The sequence below is a fragment of the Cydia amplana genome, chromosome 18 (assembly GCF_948474715.1).
Source record: "Cydia amplana chromosome 18, ilCydAmpl1.1, whole genome shotgun sequence".
Taxonomy (NCBI): domain Eukaryota; kingdom Metazoa; phylum Arthropoda; class Insecta; order Lepidoptera; family Tortricidae; genus Cydia; species Cydia amplana.
The window spans coordinates 16489404-16509277 of NC_086086.1; the positions used below are offsets into that span (position 1 = coordinate 16489404).

At 40.5% G+C, this 19874-nt stretch overlaps 1 protein-coding gene and 1 long non-coding RNA gene across 2 annotated transcripts in view; both read left to right on the forward strand.

The window, feature by feature from the left end:
* Positions 1-19874, forward strand: part of LOC134656633 (hemicentin-2-like) — a 220411-nt gene that overhangs the window by 108523 nt on the left and 92014 nt on the right. The gene's annotated exons all lie outside the window — the stretch shown is intronic.
* Positions 11078-11487, forward strand: LOC134656369 (uncharacterized). Its single transcript, XR_010097512.1, has 2 exons — positions 11078-11197; positions 11400-11487. It is a non-coding gene; the product is annotated as an uncharacterized LOC134656369 (long non-coding RNA).

Consider the following 19874-nt stretch of genomic DNA (forward strand, 5'->3'; position numbering starts at 1 on the left):
AGGAAGCCTCGACCTCCACATTTCCGTGGGATGTACAATCTCATAACTGACGAGCGTGGATGTAGCATGCGATGTGCGGTGAGCAGTGATCGGACCCTCCGATCCAGGGCGTCCAGCTCGGTCTGAGTCCACCTTAGTATGCCAAAGGAGTATGTGAGTAGGGGCATTACCCAGGCGTTGAAGGCGCGCACTTTGTTGCCTCCTGACAAAAGACTGTTAAGGACTTTTGTGAGCCGACTGAAAAAGCGCTCCTTCACCGACCGTCTAATGCCCTCGTCCTCAATACCCAACGACTGTGACATACCAAGGTATTTGTAGGTTTCTGATTCAGAGATAGATCTGAAAGACATTGTCTCAGAAGGTTGTAAATTTGTTGAATTTACAACCCTCCCCCGCTGTACATGCATAACCGCACATTTATCGACACCAAACTCCATGTTGATGGCACTACTGAAGACTTCAGTGGTGTTCAGTAGCTCCTTCAAGTCTTGGTTATTTGGTGCAAATAGTTTGAGGTCATCCATGTACAGAAGGTGAGAAATGACTTCACCCTCTCTCCGAAGCCGGCAACCTAGACCCAAATCCTTCAGCAGGGTGCTGAGGGGATTCAGAGCTAGGCAGAACCATAGGGGACTCAGACTATCACCCTGAAATATTCCTCGCTCAATCCTTATGAAATCCTGCGGGCCAGGGCGGTCATCCCCGCCTCCTGGTTGACGAAGGACTGTGGTCCACTGCCTCATGCACGCGCTTAGAAAGGCTCTCAAAGCTGCATCAACTTTATACAGCTCTAAGACCCTCCCCAGCCATGAATGAGGCACCGAATCATAGGCCTTCTTATAGTCAATCCAAGCGGCTGAAAGGGCCTCCTTGTTCCGCCGGATTTGTTGGCAAATGGTCATGTCTATGAGGAGGAGCTCTTTAGTACCACGGGACCCAACCCTACATCCATTTTGAGCGGGGGCCAAAATATTGTTAGCGACAATGTGCGCGTTGATTTTTGTCCTCAAAATGGATGTAAGGAGCTTATAGAGTGTAGGTAAGCACGTGATGGGTCTGTAATTCTTCGCTTCCGTGGTACTACCGGACTTATAGAGCAGGAAGGTGACACCAGTTGTTAAGGAAGGTGGGACAGAACCAAGCTCGAGGGCTTGTTGAAATTGTGCTGCCAAGCACGAGTGCGAGCATCGGAACCATTTTAGCCAGAAGTTGTGCAATCCATCCGGCCCAGGACTTTTCCAGTTCTGGGCCGTGCGGATGGCACAACTTACGTCATCGGGGGTGATAGTGACTACCCCCATAGGTTCGATGGACTCGCATTCACGCTCGACAACATTCATCCAACTCCCCTCGGTGTGTCCGACAGGCACCGACCAGATGCTACGCCAAAAGTCAGTCATGACAGTAGGATCCGGCGGCTGCGTGTCGGACCCACGAAGGTTAGTTTCCTCCCACTTTCGGTACACCTTCCTTTGGTCACTCTGGAAAAGACGATTCTGCTGGAATCGATCCACACGCTCTCTGTAGCGGCGAATACGGTTTGCCCATGCATAGACTTTCTGCTTAAGAAAGTCGATGCGCTCCGTGATATTGGCAATATAGTCGCGGGGCTCAATACCCGTCCCCACGAACGCCTGATTCACAAAGCGCATTACTCGGGGGCGGTTATTGCCCCCCCTAAAGCAGATCAGCTTTGCAATAAGAGTCCTAAAAGAGCTGATACGTCGCTCGATCCGTATTTGCCATGCGGGGGCACCTCCGTCGGTCCTAGGTGCACGTTCAGAGTCCGGAAGCTTGACTCGTGCAACACGGCACGCCGCGATGGCTCCGCAATACATGATCGCGTGCGTATCATCTAAATCTTTACTAGTCCGTAGATATGGCTCTAGTAAAGCGTTTAGGGCTCCCATTAGCGCTAGATTGCGTCTATTCATAGGCAAACGTGGTAATCGTGGCCTAGTGTTGGGAGTGGAGCGATACTGCGTAATCGCCTCATCCAGAGTCCTCCTCAATTGCTCATTGGCTGTACTACTCACACACTGCGCGATCTCCTCTTCGTCAGCGCTGAGATCCACCCGCGGTGCCCTCGGTGCCTGGTCGGGTGCCGGCACCGAATCCGGCAACGTCGCGGGCGGGTCCTGCGCCAAGGTGGAGGCCGCGCAAGCAGAGAGAGCCTCCAGGCGAAGCCGATCAAGTGTCGAGTCATCCAACCGCTTTAGCCGCTGAATGACGCGCACCTGATCCGATAATCGCTGCTCCGACACGGTGATGGTGGGTTCAAGAGCCTGAAACAGAGGCAGCATTCTTGAACGATAGGCGGATAGTTGTGTTCCCCCCTCTGTGGCCCCATAATAGGCGCGCATGACGTTCTCGTTCATTTGTCGAGTCCATCGCATGCGTCGCACTATACCACCGGTAGCGGGAGCCGTGGGCGGGGCAGGATGTCCCGCAGGCCCCAAGCGTGCCGGCAGCGGTGGCCGCCCTCGTCGCGCAGGTGGTCGTGGCGGCGGCGGCGGCGGCCCGCTCTCGTCACTGGACCCGTCTGTGTCAGGCGCCGTTGCGAACTCGTCGCCTGACGACGATGTGGACGAGGAAGTGGACGAGGCGGGCGGGGGTGGTGGGCGTGCGTTTGTTGTTACCGCTTTAGCTTTAGCTTGACTCCTTGTAATCATTTCTTAGTTTTGCCGGTGGTGTATGACAACTGTCAACACGGTTGTTATGCGGGTGCGATACCATGATCGAGGTGTTTATAATGAAATATGTGAATTGTCCGCATGATTTAATAATAACTCTGTTCACACATGAGTAAATTATCAGTATTTTAGGGCAAAAACCACATGTAAAAATATAATTTATGAAAAGAAATATAAAAGGACGTCTGTCAGTGTCAGCGGTTTTTTTTTATTATTATTATTATTATACACAATTATTTATACTTATCAAAAAATCTAAAAACGTTGAACAAACTGGAAATATCCAATGAGGAAAATGGGCACTACTTTTATTTATATCAAGAAGCGGTGGTCCAACTATCACGGTTGACGTTGAAATCAACCATTATATCAATCAATTTCCTCGAAATATACGTTTTTTGTGGCATAAACGGCTGTATCTTAATTTTACGTTAACTTAGAAGTTTCATTTTTTTCACAGCTTTAAGGGACCGTAGACTTGAGTATATGGTTTCAATTTCAACTCGATACCTCTATTACGTGTTCCCGAGATAAAAGTTTTTGACAGACAGACGGACAGGGCTCAAATGATTCAAGTTTCTACCAGCACTAATACTTGGTCACTTCTTAAAGTGCATCTTGCATTAAAATCACCATCTGTTAAATGCAAACTTTCAGACACGTGCCTTAAAGAAGAAGGCTGAGCGTAATTAAACAAAAGAGGAGCGGGACAATGAAGTGACAGCGGCGGCTTCATTAAAACAGTTGCACGCAAACAAACCGCTAAGTTACTCGAGCGGGATTCCCACTTTGGAAGTCTGCTTCGGATTTGCCGTTAGAATCGTTAGATACTCACAATGCAATCGGGTTAGCTGGTTGAAGTATTATACAAATGGCGCCAGCATAGGTTTTACCTGGCAATCCTACGAACTGTGTCAATTTCTTATTATTTTTTAGTTTTGTGGCTTGAATGCTAGCCAAACACAGGTAAAACCTATGCTGGCACCATTTATAAAAACATTTGACAGTTTTTAACACTATGATAAGTAAAGAACTATTTTTTTTATGAGTAGTGCATTATAAATATCAAAATTCAAATCAATATATTTAAATTGGAGTTCCACTCCTGTGCAATGCGATTTCAGTGTGGCATAAGGTACATAAGGGTACCAGAAGTTGTATTTTCTTAGACATGACTGTAATTCTATGTAGATAGTCATCAGAACGAATACCGGAATAATAAAATATCTACATAATTTTTACGCAAATAAGCGATGACGCTACCTTACTAAGTATTTATAGTGCCTATATATACACACACAACATGCGAAAAATGTTTTGATAGGATCGCTGGCATTCCCGCAGTTTATATCGTTGTTATATTGCTTAACGCTACCGAATTAACCGTTATTTGATAGCGTTATTTGACTTAAGTGAATTAAGTATGATCAATAAAACGTTATTATGTAAACGTATTAATGTTATTAGCTTTTATATTGTTTGAGCTGCTCGAGCGGGTAAAATTTAATAAATGTTAAAATAAATATGACTTATTTGTTAGTTTAAAACTGTATTACAATTTAGTTAACCTTTTATAAATTACTCAAACTCTCATTTTTTTTGCAGGTAAGCTCTAAATGAGTATGACGCAGACAATAGCAGTGACACTCTTCATTATGGTACACACAGGTATATACCTACTCGCATGGACTTCAATCGTTAAGCCAGTGTTTACATTAATAAAAGTCACATGAACGCACCGCCAACATAATACTTAGAACTATTTAGTAGAAGTTTTGTGTACATATGACGATGGCTACGTCCATGTGACTAGAACTAAATTAGCTTGAACTATTTAATTCCGTGACCTATTAATGCGTGAAAGCGATTCGAGAGCTTCACCTAACAGATAGCTGAGTGTCACATTTTAAAGAACTGAAAATTTTTACTTTGTCTTTCCTCTACATTTTTGAGATTGCGATGTACATCAAGACAAACCCAACACTATTCAGGACGGTCTCTGAGGTATTTGCTAGAGATTCTAGGTATCCTCAGAATCTCTTTCCTGTTTCCGCAAATACTGCCCTAATGCGCAAAAGTGTGTTCTGCTTAGCTAGTAAGATTTATAACAAATTGCCTGTCCCATTCAGAATGTTACCCATAAATACTGACATTTTTAATTGATAATTGTTTTTACACTATTTCTGAATTTTTGCTGTATAATTTTAATGCTTCTGATTTGATATGAATTTAATATTAATAACAACTAGGTATATGTATAGATATGTAAATTTATTTCGCATGTTAGTATGTAAGGAAATAGTCTTTCCTCTACATTTTTGAGATTGCGATGTACATCAAGACAAACCCAACACTATTCAGGACGGTCTCTGAGGTATTTGCTAGAGATTCTAGGTATCCTCAGAATCTCTTTCCTGTTTCCGCAAATACTGCCCTAATGCGCAAAAGTGTGTTCTGCTTAGCTAGTAAGATTTATAACAAATTGCCTGTCCCATTCAGAATGTTACCCATAAATACTGACATTTTTAATTGATAATTGTTTTTACACTATTTCTGAATTTTTGCTGTATAATTTTAATGCTTCTGATTTGATATGAATTTAATATTAATAACAACTAGGTATATGTATAGATATGTAAATTTATTTCGCATGTTAGTATGTAAGGAAATAATTCAAGTTTTAGTACGCCATAAGGCAGGGTATAGTGCTACAAATATTTTTTACCGTCACTGTAATCAGTTTGACATATACTTACTCACAAATAAAAACACTTTGACTTTTGACTTTGACTATTTTCGCACAAACATGAGGCACATCTACCGTCTAATAGACGTGAAATATGATAAGCCATAGTATGTACTTTGTACGAGGTTCAGGAATTCAGAATGTGAAATGAAATACCTAACACTCTACTTTATGTAACATACACATTATTTCTATTACTCACTTTCTAAGAATAAATGATTTTAATTTACTTACCAAGTGTTTGTGTGCCAAAAGTTTTACCTAGGTATGTAATGTAGGCACTACATTAAAATTTAGGTAGGTAGGTACTGGACATAAATGGTTTGTATGTACTTAAATAAAATTAATAAGTTTTTTTTAACTATAGTTTTAAATTCTGAGCTAGATTTCTACGGGAAATAAATAAGTCCAGTTTACGGGATAGAAAATGTTGTTTATTGTCGCGGAGCAAAACAATGTTCCTGGCACAAGATTCCATTCATAATAAAATTAATCGCGACAAAATTGTTTCATTTCGATCTGCAGAGTAAAGGAAATGTCCTGGCTGATACTGCTACAATGCTGAAATGATACAACTTTAGTACTGACACACTATTTTACCACATAAATCCATGGCTATTTCTCAGCAAGGATAATACCTTCAAACACATTCCCGTCTTCCTCTAATACAAGCAGCTCAGCAAATTCTGTGACAACAGAACTCAAAGACACCCCATTAGCTCGTTCCGATATTAACGGCCTTTACGCAAACACTTCTCTTCACGCGATTTTGTACCTTAATAACACGTATTAAGGTATACACTTTTAGCGCCATCATCTCACATTACCCGCCACGCTATTATACACCTTACTTACAAGTTTTAAGGTATAGTTTACAGATTATTGGTTTTGGAAAGTGTCCTAGTTGGTCATTCGAGCGTGCCGAAGCCGTGGCAGATGTTTATTCACCAACACTATAATCGTTGGTAAAGGTGAACCAGTTCATATCTGAGAGGGATTACGGCTACAGCAGCCATAATAAGTAACTTATTATGAGACTCGTCATCATCATCATCTTCCTAGCGTTGTTGAGACATTTTCCCACGGGTCACTTGGGAAGCTTGGAGTTCGGTCGTCCCAAAAGTCAACACAGGAACTAGTTTTTAGGAAAGCGTCTGCCATCTGACCTCCCAACTCAGAGGGAAAACTAGGCCGCTAGGATTATTTTTTTTTTATTTCCTCACGATGTTTTCCTTTAACTATCGGAAAGCGATCCGTAAATTAACATTGATAATTTGCGTATAAACAAAATGATGGAAGGGAAACGGCTTAGATAGTTTAGTTGGTTAGAGCAATTGGACAGGGTTTTCAAAAATATCACGAATACTTGCCCGGGGCGGTGAAGTTTTAATTTAATTTAAATATTGCTAAATATTCAATTATATTCAGTACATAAGTTTCAAGAAACTGATTGATACGAGACAGAGTTCGACCTTCGGACAAAAAATTAAAAGCCTTGCTATTTAGTACGCCAACAATGCTTCTATTCTTATACTTATACTTAGGTCAAGTTATACTGGAGAGTTAATAGTTGATCGTAATGTTTCGTGAACGTACAGAATAGGGTGTTTTACGTGCAGTGATCGATGGCAAATATTTCCGTAGTGTCGATGGCGACAACTGCGTAGACCGTGTACAATCAGCGATAATAGTATAGCGGGTGAGTTGACGTATCCAAAGTACTATCGAGTTCACATGTACACGCGCGACCTTAATATTCGTATCTTAGAGGCGTGTAAATATATTTTGGGAACATTGGCAGATGTTTGTAAACTTGACTGGACTGAGGTAAATACAGTCAACAATATCCAATAATATTGTTGTAATTTTTCTCGTGGATATAATATTTTTGACCTTAGACATGAGTTAATTCTATTTTTAAAGGAGTTTAATAAGTTAGTCTAACAATACAATACAAATATTGCACACCTCAATAAAAGAAGAAAATGCAGAAAGAAAACAGCAACACAAATAGAGGTCAACAACAGGCGGTCTTATCGCTAAAAAGCGATCTCTTCCAGCTTCTAACTATAAGTTTGTTACCTAATTTTTGTTAATAATATGTATATGTATTGAAGAAATCGCTTTTCAACCTCTAATCTTCATGTTTTTTCGCCGTATCGTTTTCATTAGTTGAGAGTATAAATAGGCATGTGTAAATAATACCTATAAAGACATATTTGTGTATACGACACTAATACACGTACCCTCCCGTACCCTTGACCCACTTACCCTGACCCGAGGTCCCGGGTTTGACTCCCGTGCGGATCAAATTAGGCACCGGCCAGTCGCGAATCGTCTCCGGCCTGCAATAACATGTGAAGGGTCGCTAACTTTGCCGTGAGCTATTGAAAATGGACCCCGGTGACCTCGATCTCTGTCCGTCTTACGGTAAATATTCGACAGTGAGTTTTTAAAGTAACCACAAACACAGTACCTAGTATACGGGGACTTTTTTTATTACCGTCAATATTTTGTGATGTAAATATTTAGGACGTGATTTCGAGGTTTATCCCATAGTTAAAACACATCGAAAAATATAACCGGGAATAAAAGATCACCTTGTAAATACTCTAGACTCTCTAGAGCATTAAAACAGCCCACTTTGAAGATATTTTTTTACACAGTCACTTTTTTGCTCTTCAGCTATATCAGCTATATGCAGATTTATGCCGAGAAAAGCTTGGTGAGTAATGTATGATTATTTTAACACTAAATTATTCTGCCCTCTTAAGTCAATTAGCGTTATTTCAAATAAAAAAAAAAAATTTCAACATCATGTTTTTAGATACCGCTTATGAGGCATATAAAGGCTGTGTTTTTGTTTCAGTTCGCCTCTGCCCGAAACTTCGCCTATTCTCGTTTCACACCCAGGATAAAAGATTCCGTAAAATGTGTCTACTTTGCTCCTTGATGGGTAACTATGCTCCAATTTAAAAAAATTGCTATTTCTATATTATTATTTATATACTCAGATAAACGAAATTGTATATATTTTTTGAATTGCTACTTTAGTCATAAAATTAATTTCTTTTCTTGGCGGGGTCTATTAATTTGGCGCACAATGGAGTGACTTTGCACCTCTAAGTGGAGCAATAGGTAATAGGTAGGAGCAAAAATGAGTATGTTGTGCCCCGTATTCAAAGCTTCGTTTTATATAAAACAACATTTCATAAAGTTGATTTACCGATGAAATATGTCACATGAGATGTAATGTTCTTCTTCATATTCAATTTGTTTGAATATTTAAATGAGAAACAGATTAAAAAATATTCAAAATTTCCTTAAAGTGAAGCCAATTTTGGAGCAAAGTAGGACCGTTTTACGGTTCCATTTCAAGCTAAAAAAAAATTATATATTATATTGAATCCCAAATCTTTTAGAATAACTTAACCTAAAACGGTATAACCGTTTTGAATAATTGAGCAACAGACATCAAATTTATATACAAACTTTCGCATTTTAATCGTAGGATTTGACGCAGAGCCAATTATAATCACAAGAGACACATCTTTTGTCTTTCTTCGCATGAAAACATCACCCCAAAGATTTCCCGTTCACCGGGCGAATAAAGCAAATTAAGCCAACGTCTTACATTACCGCACGGTACATAAACCATTTGAGAACCTTACAACGTAACGTTTCTTGAAGCTTCCCCGAGGGTAGGGGTGTCACGCTGGGACTCTTTATGCGTCTAGACACGGCCACTTAGATACGAGGACGTACTGTGCGTGACAACCTTCCGGGACGCCACGCCGCGCGCCGCGCCGGTGGAAATGCAGGCAAAGGGCACTGAGCGTGGAGGTTTAGGGTAAGAGTTAAATTGTACAAGCGATAAAAAATATACCAAAGAGGGCCAAAAACGAAGGCTAACAAAGGAACCCCTAGGAACGCCAGGAACAACGTATAATAATACGATAAGAAATAAATATTAAGCTGTGTAGACTCTATTCAGAATCTATACCCACTTTATTTATTTTAGGACACATTTAGGTTCGTGTTTCTTAGGATTTTAACAATAGGACTCCTATATTAAGAGATAACAATTTAAGTATTACACAGTAACATAACGCAAAAAATGTTTGTTTTGCAAAAAGACCGCACAGAAAAAGAAAATTTGTTAGTATAATTATCAAAAAATTAAGTAAAATATTATTTATTGGATCACAAAAGAAAACAATGTATTAAACAGATGTAGGTACAATATAAATAAAGGTAGCAATAGGCAGTCTTATCACTATAAGCGATCTCTTCTAGACAACCTTAGGGTAGCAGTAACGATGTTTTCTTAAAACATTTACATATTCAAAGTGTTAATCAAACGGAATTCCTTGCGTGCCACAAGTTCCAAGCCAGCGACAAAGTGCAAATACCCACTTATTAATTAGCTTAGAACTTTTGCAAAAACCTCCAATATTTTAGCGCTTAACTTAGGTACGCAAGTTATTAATAAAACATTCGTTCTGCAACTTTTAATTACATTTCGCGCGTAGCGTTCTACGGGTTCTATACTTGTTCTACGGCGCATGAATTTCATATTTTGTAACTAGGTAAATCGAAAAATTAATAAATATGAATACGGAATTAATGGAAGATAGATAATGGAATTATCATATTAGTAAGGGTCAATTAAGGGTCGGCCGTTCGCTCGTGATACTTTAGAATGTCTAATGTTCTTAAAATACTGTCCGGAAAGGAGACTTGGTAGTGGGTTTCGCGTCGTCGGTCGGGCAGGTGCTTTAGATAAACGCTTAAATTCTCCCACATGATGACCTGTACGGCTATGATGGCCGGCTCTTTATCATTTGTCACCATGGCTGTCACGTTCTAACAAATATGTAAGTGCGAAAGTGACGCATAGCATGACAGGTGATAAAAATACGACCATGATAGCTGGTCTGACTTACAAGTCACATACTACACATAGTACTATACATAGTATTATTAGGTCCTAATCCGCGCCCTTGCTGTCTTGTAAGCTCACGGTCCAGGATTCGACCCCCGGCAAGGCTAATGTGTCAGCGATCAAATTAACACGGCGCAGGGGGTAAAAATGTAATAGGGTAGTGATTTATCGAGTCGTTAAACTGTCAGGGATAGTCTGTTGGGATTACGACTGGCCTTTATTATTGTTTGTGTCCGACAGATCACATCATTTATTAGATAGAACATATACCTAAAGGTACCGTTCGGATTCAGACTAATAACTAGGTACACCAGCATTACTACTGCAGTATTACAGCGTGATAATACTGCCACCTCTAAATATTACACCTGTATTGCTGTAAATCTCGAAGATCCGGGAATATCGATTTTGACTATTGCGGTATTAGGAAGCAGAGTAGGCAGTAATATCGAGCTGCAATATTGCTGAAATAATCTTCACAACTTGTCTTTCACTACTAATAAAATTAGAAAATAAATCACAAAACACTGATACACACGTATACACACGTCATACACACGTATGACTACCAAATAAAATTTAGTCCATACAACACAAAAATCAACCTGTATATCTGATATAATTAGGGTTCCGTCTTATGGATTCGTCATGTCTGTCTGTCTGTCTGTCCGTCTGTCTGTCCGTCCGTATGTCACAGCCACTTTTTTCCAAAACTATAAGAACTATACTGTTGAAACTTGGTAAGTAGATGTATTCTGTGAACCGCATTAAGATTCTCATACAAAAATAGAAATAAAACAATAAATTTTGGGGGTACCCTATACTTACAACTGAAACAAAAAAAATTTTTTCATCAAACCCATACGTGTGGGGTATCTATGGATAGGTCTTCAAAAATGATATTGAGGTTTTTAATATCATTTTTTTCTAAACTGAATAGTTTGCGCGAGAGATGCTTCCAAAGTGGTAAAATGTGTGTCCCCCCCCCCCCCCCCTGTAACTTCTAAAATAAGAGAATGATAAAACTAAAAAAAATATATGATGTACATTACCATGCAAACTTCCACCAAAAATTGGTTTGAACGAAATCTAGTAAGTAGTTTTTTTTTTTAATACGTCAAAATCCCCTAAATACGGAACCCTTCATGGGCGAGTCCGACTCGCACTTGGCCGCTTTTTTTTTTTTTATATCGAATTAAGCCACACGCGCAGGTTTATATCCCTCTGATTGGACGCAGACGTCACTGGCCATCTCACAACTGAACTGACTTATAAGCCGTACAAATGAACGGCACTTACGACATTTTTGACACCACCGTAACTAGCCACCTTACAACTAAAGTGGCGTAAGAGTTTTACGTCCGTACGGCGCTTACAACATTTTAGTTTGCGCCGCTACTGGCGCAGTGCCCGGTAAACGAATTATATTGTTTAGTCGGGGGCTGATGCAATTGCTGCATACAGGTTGAGCCGTATAAATGGGTCAGTAGTCTGAAAGTGGAAAGGATAGATCTGATACCTAAAATAAATATTAGTGTCCGCCCGAAACCGGAACCGAAGGTTTGGCGCTAGTTTCGCTGAAAAATGTTTTTTTTTTGGCAAAACTTTGTTAGTACAAAATATGTTCCTTGGTGTAGAATATTCGTTTTGTTGTCCAGAAAAAGGTGAACTTACCTAAACCAATTTATTAAATAGTTTATGTTTAAAATGGAATCACTATCACTACTATAAAAACTATGAATGTAGTTCCCGAGGTCGGATTCGAACTGGGTTCGTCTTTCAAGGCCTTTGACCATCGCTAACCCACTAGTCATCCTAGTTATGCAGAGTATAATGTACCTTAAAAATGGCTTTCTAAGTAACATTTTGCCACAAAGTCGGCGGTATTAGTACCTGTACTTCTGCCGTATCTAAGCTTTATAGTAAAAACTGACGGTCTCTGGACTACGCGTACAGACAGAAATCACTAACTCAAATAAAGAAAAAAAGCGGCCAAGTGCGAGTCGGACTCGCCCATGAAGGGTTCCGTATTTAGGCGATTTATGACGTATAAAAAAAAAACTACTTACTAGATCTCGTTCAAACCAATTTTCGGTGGAAGTTTACATGGTAATGTACATCATATATTTTTTTTAGTTTTATCATTCTCTTATTTTAGAAGTTACAGGGGGGGGGACACACATTTTACCACTTTGGAAGTGTCTCTCGCGCAAACTATTCAGTTTAGAAAAAAATGATATTAGAAACCTCAGTATCATTTTTGAAGACCTATCCATAGATATCCCACACGTATGGGTTTGTAGAAAAAAAAAATTTTGAGTTTCAGTTCGCAGTATGGGGAACCCCAAAAATTTATTGTTTTTTTTCTATTTTTGTGTGAAAATCTTAATGCGGTTCACAGAATACATCTACTTACCAAGTTTCAACAGTATAGTTCTTATAGTTTCGGAGAAAAGTGGCTGTGACATACGGACGGACAGACAGACGGACAGACGGACAGACAGACAGACAGACATGACGAATCTATAAGGGTTCCGTTTTTTGCCATTTGGCTACGGAACCCTAAAAAAGAGGTGTAGAGTTAGAGACGGTGTAGCTTTATGTGACGTTCATAAGCGCATTTGATTGTAGGTAATACTTACCTATGCCTACTTGAAAAAATAAAATATATTTATCTTCATCTAAAGTTCGTATTACCTATAAAACAAACTGAACTAAATTTTAAAATATCCTACGGTGGCAAATAATCATAACCTCTTTCTTATAGCCCCAGCTGAAAACTAATTAAGTCTGACCCTGAATGGCGCACTTTTGCGCTTTTTTACCGAAGCCCCATTTTATCTCTTTGCCGCATCAACATCACACTCGCACAACCCTCATACAAATGATACAAATAACACCCGCGCCACTAAAATATTCACATTGCCAACTTTTATTTGAAAATTTGATTACATTCGCAAATGGGTACACGTACGGTTAATTCCGCCGACGGACGGGTACCCGGGTAACCGAGTTACCCGTGTTTTGTGCTGTAATTGATTAGCAGAACGAGTGCAGACGGACGTGGAAAAATCATTTCACAATTTGCCGGCTTTGTTGCTGACTCTATTCGCTGCTTAATTTGAAATTGGAATTGAATGATCCAATTTATAACTGTTATTTTATGTAAATATTAAGTTGGTGTTCTATTTTGGAATCGGGTTTTTAATGGATTAATTATTAAATAATGAAATAGAACGAGTTATTAGTTTTAAACAATTTTCCATGAAATAGCAGCTAATTAGTCTGATTTTTAGTTATTTCTGCAAAACATCATAGTTTAAGAACCAATTTTAAATAAATTTGTTAATTTAGTAATAATAAAAGACGTAATTAAGAAAAAGGATCCATCCTCAAAGAATTATGTATTGTTATTTGATAAATTACTTACTTAGGTATCTTATTTTTTGAGAGAAAGTTCAAATTTTATATTTTTTTAATAAATTATTTAAATATTGATGACTTAACTTACTTTATAAATATTTATTTCGCAATATTTCAAGTATTTCAACACACTTTATACCTAAGCTAATCTTCTTTTGTCTTAAGTTCTCAAATCTAAGACAAACATCGTATTACAAGAGTTAAGTTAAACAGAGTAAAGATGTTTGTTTATAGGGCCCCCCAAAGTTCGCTATTCATCGCAAACCGGAGCTCGGAGTTCCACAGGGCACTATTCTTCGGCCTAAATTTATGAGTAAAGCTTTCGCCAGAGTCTACTCTGACGTAACAGTAAACAAAGTGGGGTTAATGTCGCTGTTATTTGATACTCCATTTAGCACTTTGGCTAAACATACTACAATAATAGTAGATAGGTATTATTATTCAGGCTTTTCGGTGTGACTTCGTCTGCGTAAAATTAGTATAGGTACGTACTTCTATATCCCACTTCCACGGTATTATTTTAACCTCTTTATCTGGTGATTTCATTGATAAAAAAATATTCTATGTCCATTCCCGAGACTCGAGATTTTATCGGTATAATGAATGTGTACTTATACAATTTTATTATATTATTGGCAGGTATTCCACAATTTGTTCAGTCAGCTTGAATATCAGCCACAATGAGAATTTTAAAGCACATTCATCTCTGAAAATCAACTCAAATATTAATATTAAATCCTGTACCTGTATTCGAAGCCTACAAACATAATGAGAGAAGCATTTCCGTTTCCCAATAGTATCAGACATAATTTGACTACATTTTCCGGTATCCCTACCACCCCCTCCACTGCCAGCCTGGCGAGTCAGCCATCTTGGATGGAGCTGCTCGCCCCTTGCCTCATTAGCGTTTTGTTTCCCGACGTGAACGGTCATGGTCCAAGACGTGGCCGTCTTGTCCCAGAGAACAAAGTCTTTTTGAATTTAAACCGTTCATAACGTATAGTATCTTTAAATTTCTTAATTTAATCTTTAGTTCTGTTTAAAAAAAAAAAAAAAAAGAGCATTTTTGGCTGAATAACGGTTATTGCCGTTCGATATTTAAAAGTAAAATTTTAACGGTTACATTTCCGGTCTTACGAAATTTTAACATTGTGCTTTTTATTTTAACGTGATTTGCTTGCAGCGACAATGAGTGGTCAAGGTAAGGACCCCGAGAGACATCGATCAAGACAAAGGAATGATTCGGAAAGCTCGAGTTCGTCATCAAGTTCGAGCAGTGATTCGTCTGCAAAGAAAAGGCGTCGTCATAAAAGGCGTAATCATGAGGTGAAAAAACTGGCAAAGGAGGTAAGCGAGTTACGTAAATTGTTTTGCCGTCCTGTTAGCAGCACTCCAAACTACCCGCCAGCCGATAATTTAAATTTTATCGATCATGATGTTAGTGGCGATCTGTATGACGACGTGTTGGCCGATGCTAATGTTGGTAATGATGTCGTTATCGATCAGCAAGTTGCTGGGGTCGCCCCTGCCCAGTCAAAGTTTTCTATAAATTTAGAAACTAGCGTAAAAGCACCCGCGATTCCAAAAACGCCAGATAGTTATCTCGAAGCCTTGCAAAAATTAAATCGATTTACTAACAAAACGTGGACTGATGTGCGTTATCTGGATGTTCAAAAACTGTATACGCATTCCCCCGGTTTTGTGGAGTTAGAAACCAATGAGGAAGTGCTAGCTTATGATACATCTAAATCACTGTCACATACAGAGCGATCGTACGCTGCGCTTACTTTTGCGTTGTTAAAGCAAAAAGAAACGATTGAGAACAATATTCGTGAATTCCTTGACTGGGCACAGGGCTATAGTGAATTGACGTTTGCATCGATCAAAGAAAAACTAGAAGGACTTTTCGATACAGGCGAGTTTCATAAGGTGTCCGTTGATGCCTTACAACTTGTGTGCGGTCACCGAGCTGATATAGTTGAACAGAGAAGGGATATGATATTGCGGGCAGTTCGGGACCCGCTCGACAAGTCCAATTTACGGAAAATTCCACCCACTACTACCAACCTGTTTGATCCGCAACCTTTCGCAGCTGTACTTGAGAAGGCTGGAGGCGTTCGTAAGGTTTTTTGGCCTAAACCAAAGTCATCCGCCAGTGCCCCTGCTGCGCAAGCAGGTAATTGCAGTGGAAATGTGCAACGCCCCGCGCAGGGGTCCTTTGCTACTAATATGCCTGCGCAAGGCTATCAATATCAGAGTAAGAGGCGTGGCCCTCCTCAATACACACCCGCGCAGGGTATGTGCAATCATTATCCCTCGCAGGGACCAGGTCCCAGCAACTGCCAACATTGTCCTGCGCAAGGAACAAACAATGGTGGGGATCAGAGGGCAAATCAACGCCGCGATAACACCACTTATCGACCCCGAAACTGGCGACCTAACAGGAATGGCCGCGAGGCCCGTGGCAATAAGCGGAGCGGATCCCCTGCTTACAGGGATAAATCTAATAAGCGAAGGCGCTTTTGACTCGAGGCCCTTCCAAGCAGGACAGCTACAACGTTATTACAAAAATTGGAAAAATCTACAAGCACCGCTTTTCATTTTAAAAATAATTCAGGGTTATCGCATACCCTTTTTATCAAAACCGCCTCTCATAGCACCGCTGCAAAACGAGAACTATGCAACACAGGCATCGCCGGAAATGACTGCGGTGATTCAGGAACTGAAAGATCAGGGCGCCTTGGAGGCAGCCACCACGAGTCCAAGCTTTTTATCCACAATGTTTCTGGTGGAAAAGGGGGATGGCTCCAAGAGGCCCATTTTCAACCTTCGGGCCCTGAATTTCTACGTCCGAACCGAATCGTTCCGCCTGATAAATGTGGTCAAAATACAGGATTTTGTACAGAGCAGGGACTGGCTTGCAAAGATAGACCTGTCTCAAGCATATTTTCATATCCCGATTGTGAAGAGTCATCGGAGGTTCTTGCGACTTGTTTACCAGAACCAGCTGCTGCAGATGACGTGTCTCGCGTTTGGCTTGAGTTCGGCACCAAAAGTTTTCGCTTCAGTAACAAATTGGATCGCTCAAGTACTGAGAGAGCGTGGATTGAGAATCCTGGTTTATTTGGACGATTTTTTAATAGCTCACCAGGATCCACATACTCTCGAGATCCACATAAACATGGCGACGCAATTGCTACAAGAGCTAGGATGGCAGATCAATTGGCAAAAATCCATCTTAAGTCCCAGGACACGCCTAGAGTACTTGGGTATAATATGGGACCCGTGGACAGACGAGAAGAGTCTCCCCGAAAAGAAAGTACTCAAAATCTTGAGTTTCATATCAAAGCTTGTTCACCAACAGGCTGCGAATCTCAAAGAATTGCAATCTTTAGCGGGGATGCTGAACTTTGCAAGCTTCGTAGTAACCAGAGGTCGCCTAAACTTTCGACTTCTACAAAAGAGAGTCAACCAGCTTCTGTGTCAAAACCCGAAGAAGCTGTTTTTGCTCCCCAGCGGAATATTGTCAGAAATGGATTGGTGGAAGGCCAATTGTCGGAACACATCACCTATGCAGATCCCTCCACCAACACATTATTTGACAACCGACGCATCGGAGGTCGCATGGGGAGGAAAATTGAACAATGCGCACTTCTCGGGTCTTTGGACTGCATCCGAGAAGAAATTACACTGCAACCAAAAAGAGCTACTGACTATTCTCAAAATTCTGCATCTAAATCAGTGTCAAGATCTGTACGACGCTTCACTATTAATTCAGAGCGACAACCGGACTGTGGTAGCATATCTGAGAAACGAAGGCGGCACTCGGTCGGACATGCTTATGACCTTAACCTACAGGATATACCAGTTTCTGGATATGTTTCGGATTCAGTTACGTATCTACCATCTTCCAGGAATATACAATGTCGAGGCCGACCACCTTTCAAGGCTGAAGGTGCTCCCCGAGTGGCATCTGCTACCAGAAGCCACGTCACCAATCTTCCGCAAGTGGGGAACGCCTCAAGTCGACCTGTTTGCGTCGCGGACGGCGCATGTTGTAGCGGCGTACTGTTCACTGGATCAGACCGACAATCAGGCGCTATTTTGCGATGCTCTGAGCCTGACGTGGAGCTTCAAACTAGCATGGGTCTTTCCACCCCCATGTTTGATACCCAAAATCCTACACCACCTAAACCAAGCCAAAGGAGTGTTCTTAATGGTAGTCCCCAGATGGGAGAGAGTGTATTGGCGCGCGGATCTGAAGGCTCGGGCCATGGGCCCCCCACATACGATATGGAATCTGAAGAACGTGCTAGTCGATGTCGCCACCGGTCTTCCTCCGCCGAAAGTAGATCAAATGACCCTGGAGGTCTGGAAGTGTGGGGGTGGTCGAGGGACCTAGAAAGCTGGTCTAAAGATCAAAAGTCTTTACTTTTGTCGGGTTGGCGTCCTTCAACTATAAAAACATATTCAGTTGCTTGGAATAGATGGTGCCGCTGGGCCCAAGAAAATAATATCGATTATTCCTCACCTTCTGGGTCACAGCTAGCCCGCTATTTATCGGACTTGTTTCAAAAAGAGGGCCTCGCATACAGTACAATTTTAGTGCATAAGTCAGTGGTGTCGTCGCTATGTAACGTTAATAGCTCGGAAGTACTAAGTTCGCACAAACTTGTTAAGCAAGTTCTGAAAGCTATAGCCCTACAAAAGCCTAAAGATCCAAAACCACCCATATGGGATGTTTCCAATTTAGTGTCCTTTATGGCTTCTAGGCATATCAAATCCGATAGTTTTTTCGATGTGACTAGACAGACGGCCACTCTGTTGTTATTGTGCTCGGGAAGAAGGGTCCATGACCTTACACTCTTATCGATAGACCCCGAACACATGATTGAATCCGAAGACTGCATCACCTTCTGGCCTCGGTTCGGGTCAAAGACTGACTCTGCAGATCATAGACAGTCAGGATGGAAGCTTCTTAGTAACACACAGTGCCCTGCTGTCAACCCAGTTTTTTGGATAAAAAGACTAATAGAACTGTCACAACAGAGACGTCTTGCTTGTAAGAGTCAAAATCTCTTTCTTACTGTAAATAATACTCCGAAGGCCGCTTCACGGACTGTAATAGCCGGTTGGGTAAAGAGTTTATTACGTGACGCCGGCATAAAGGCTACACCAGGGAGTGTTCGTGCGGCAGTAGCCTCCAAGAATTGGATGGAGAATTTTCCTATAGATAAAATTCTAGAACAAGGAAATTGGCGTTCAGGAGACACATTTAGATTGTTTTATCGTCGAGAGATAATGAAATCATCATCGTCACGTGACAAAAATGTTGTTAATTTAAGCAATTTGTTTAATTGTTCATAATCATAACGCTTTATGATTTAAATCCAGGAAATCGTTTATGTGTGATAAGCAATTTGTTGTCAATTTAATTAGAATAATTAAATAATAATAAATGTCCTATTGATTATACAATGGTTTAAGTTTCACCCTACCACTACCTTGAGCTTACAATTTTATGTACCCATTGGTATATAATAATTGTAATGGGTTTCGCAAACCAGTGTACTTCTAGCTAACTTGTCATCACATTAGCGTTTTACCTTCACTGCCAGGCGATAACAAACACGTCTCATTATGTTTGTAGGCTTCGAATACAGGTACAGGATTTAATAAAGGCGTTTTACCTTACAATAAAACGCTTATTAAATACTTACCTTATTCGAAGCCTACAAAATAAGTCCTGCCTGGCGCATACTGAGCCGCAATGAGGCAAGGGGCGAGCAGCTCCATCCAAGATGGCTGACTCGCCAGGCTGGCAGTGGAGGGGGTGGTAGGGATACCGGAAAATGTAGTCAAATTATGTCTGATACTATTGGGAAACGGAAATGCTTCTCTCATTATGTTTGTAGGCTTCGAATAAGGTAAGTATTTAATAAGCGTTTTATTGTAAGGTAAAACGCCTTTATTCTTACCACGAATACGACTTTCAATCAGATTTCATATTATATACGAATTCGATAACCGGCTTTTACTGATTTTGTGCCAAATATCACTACCTTTC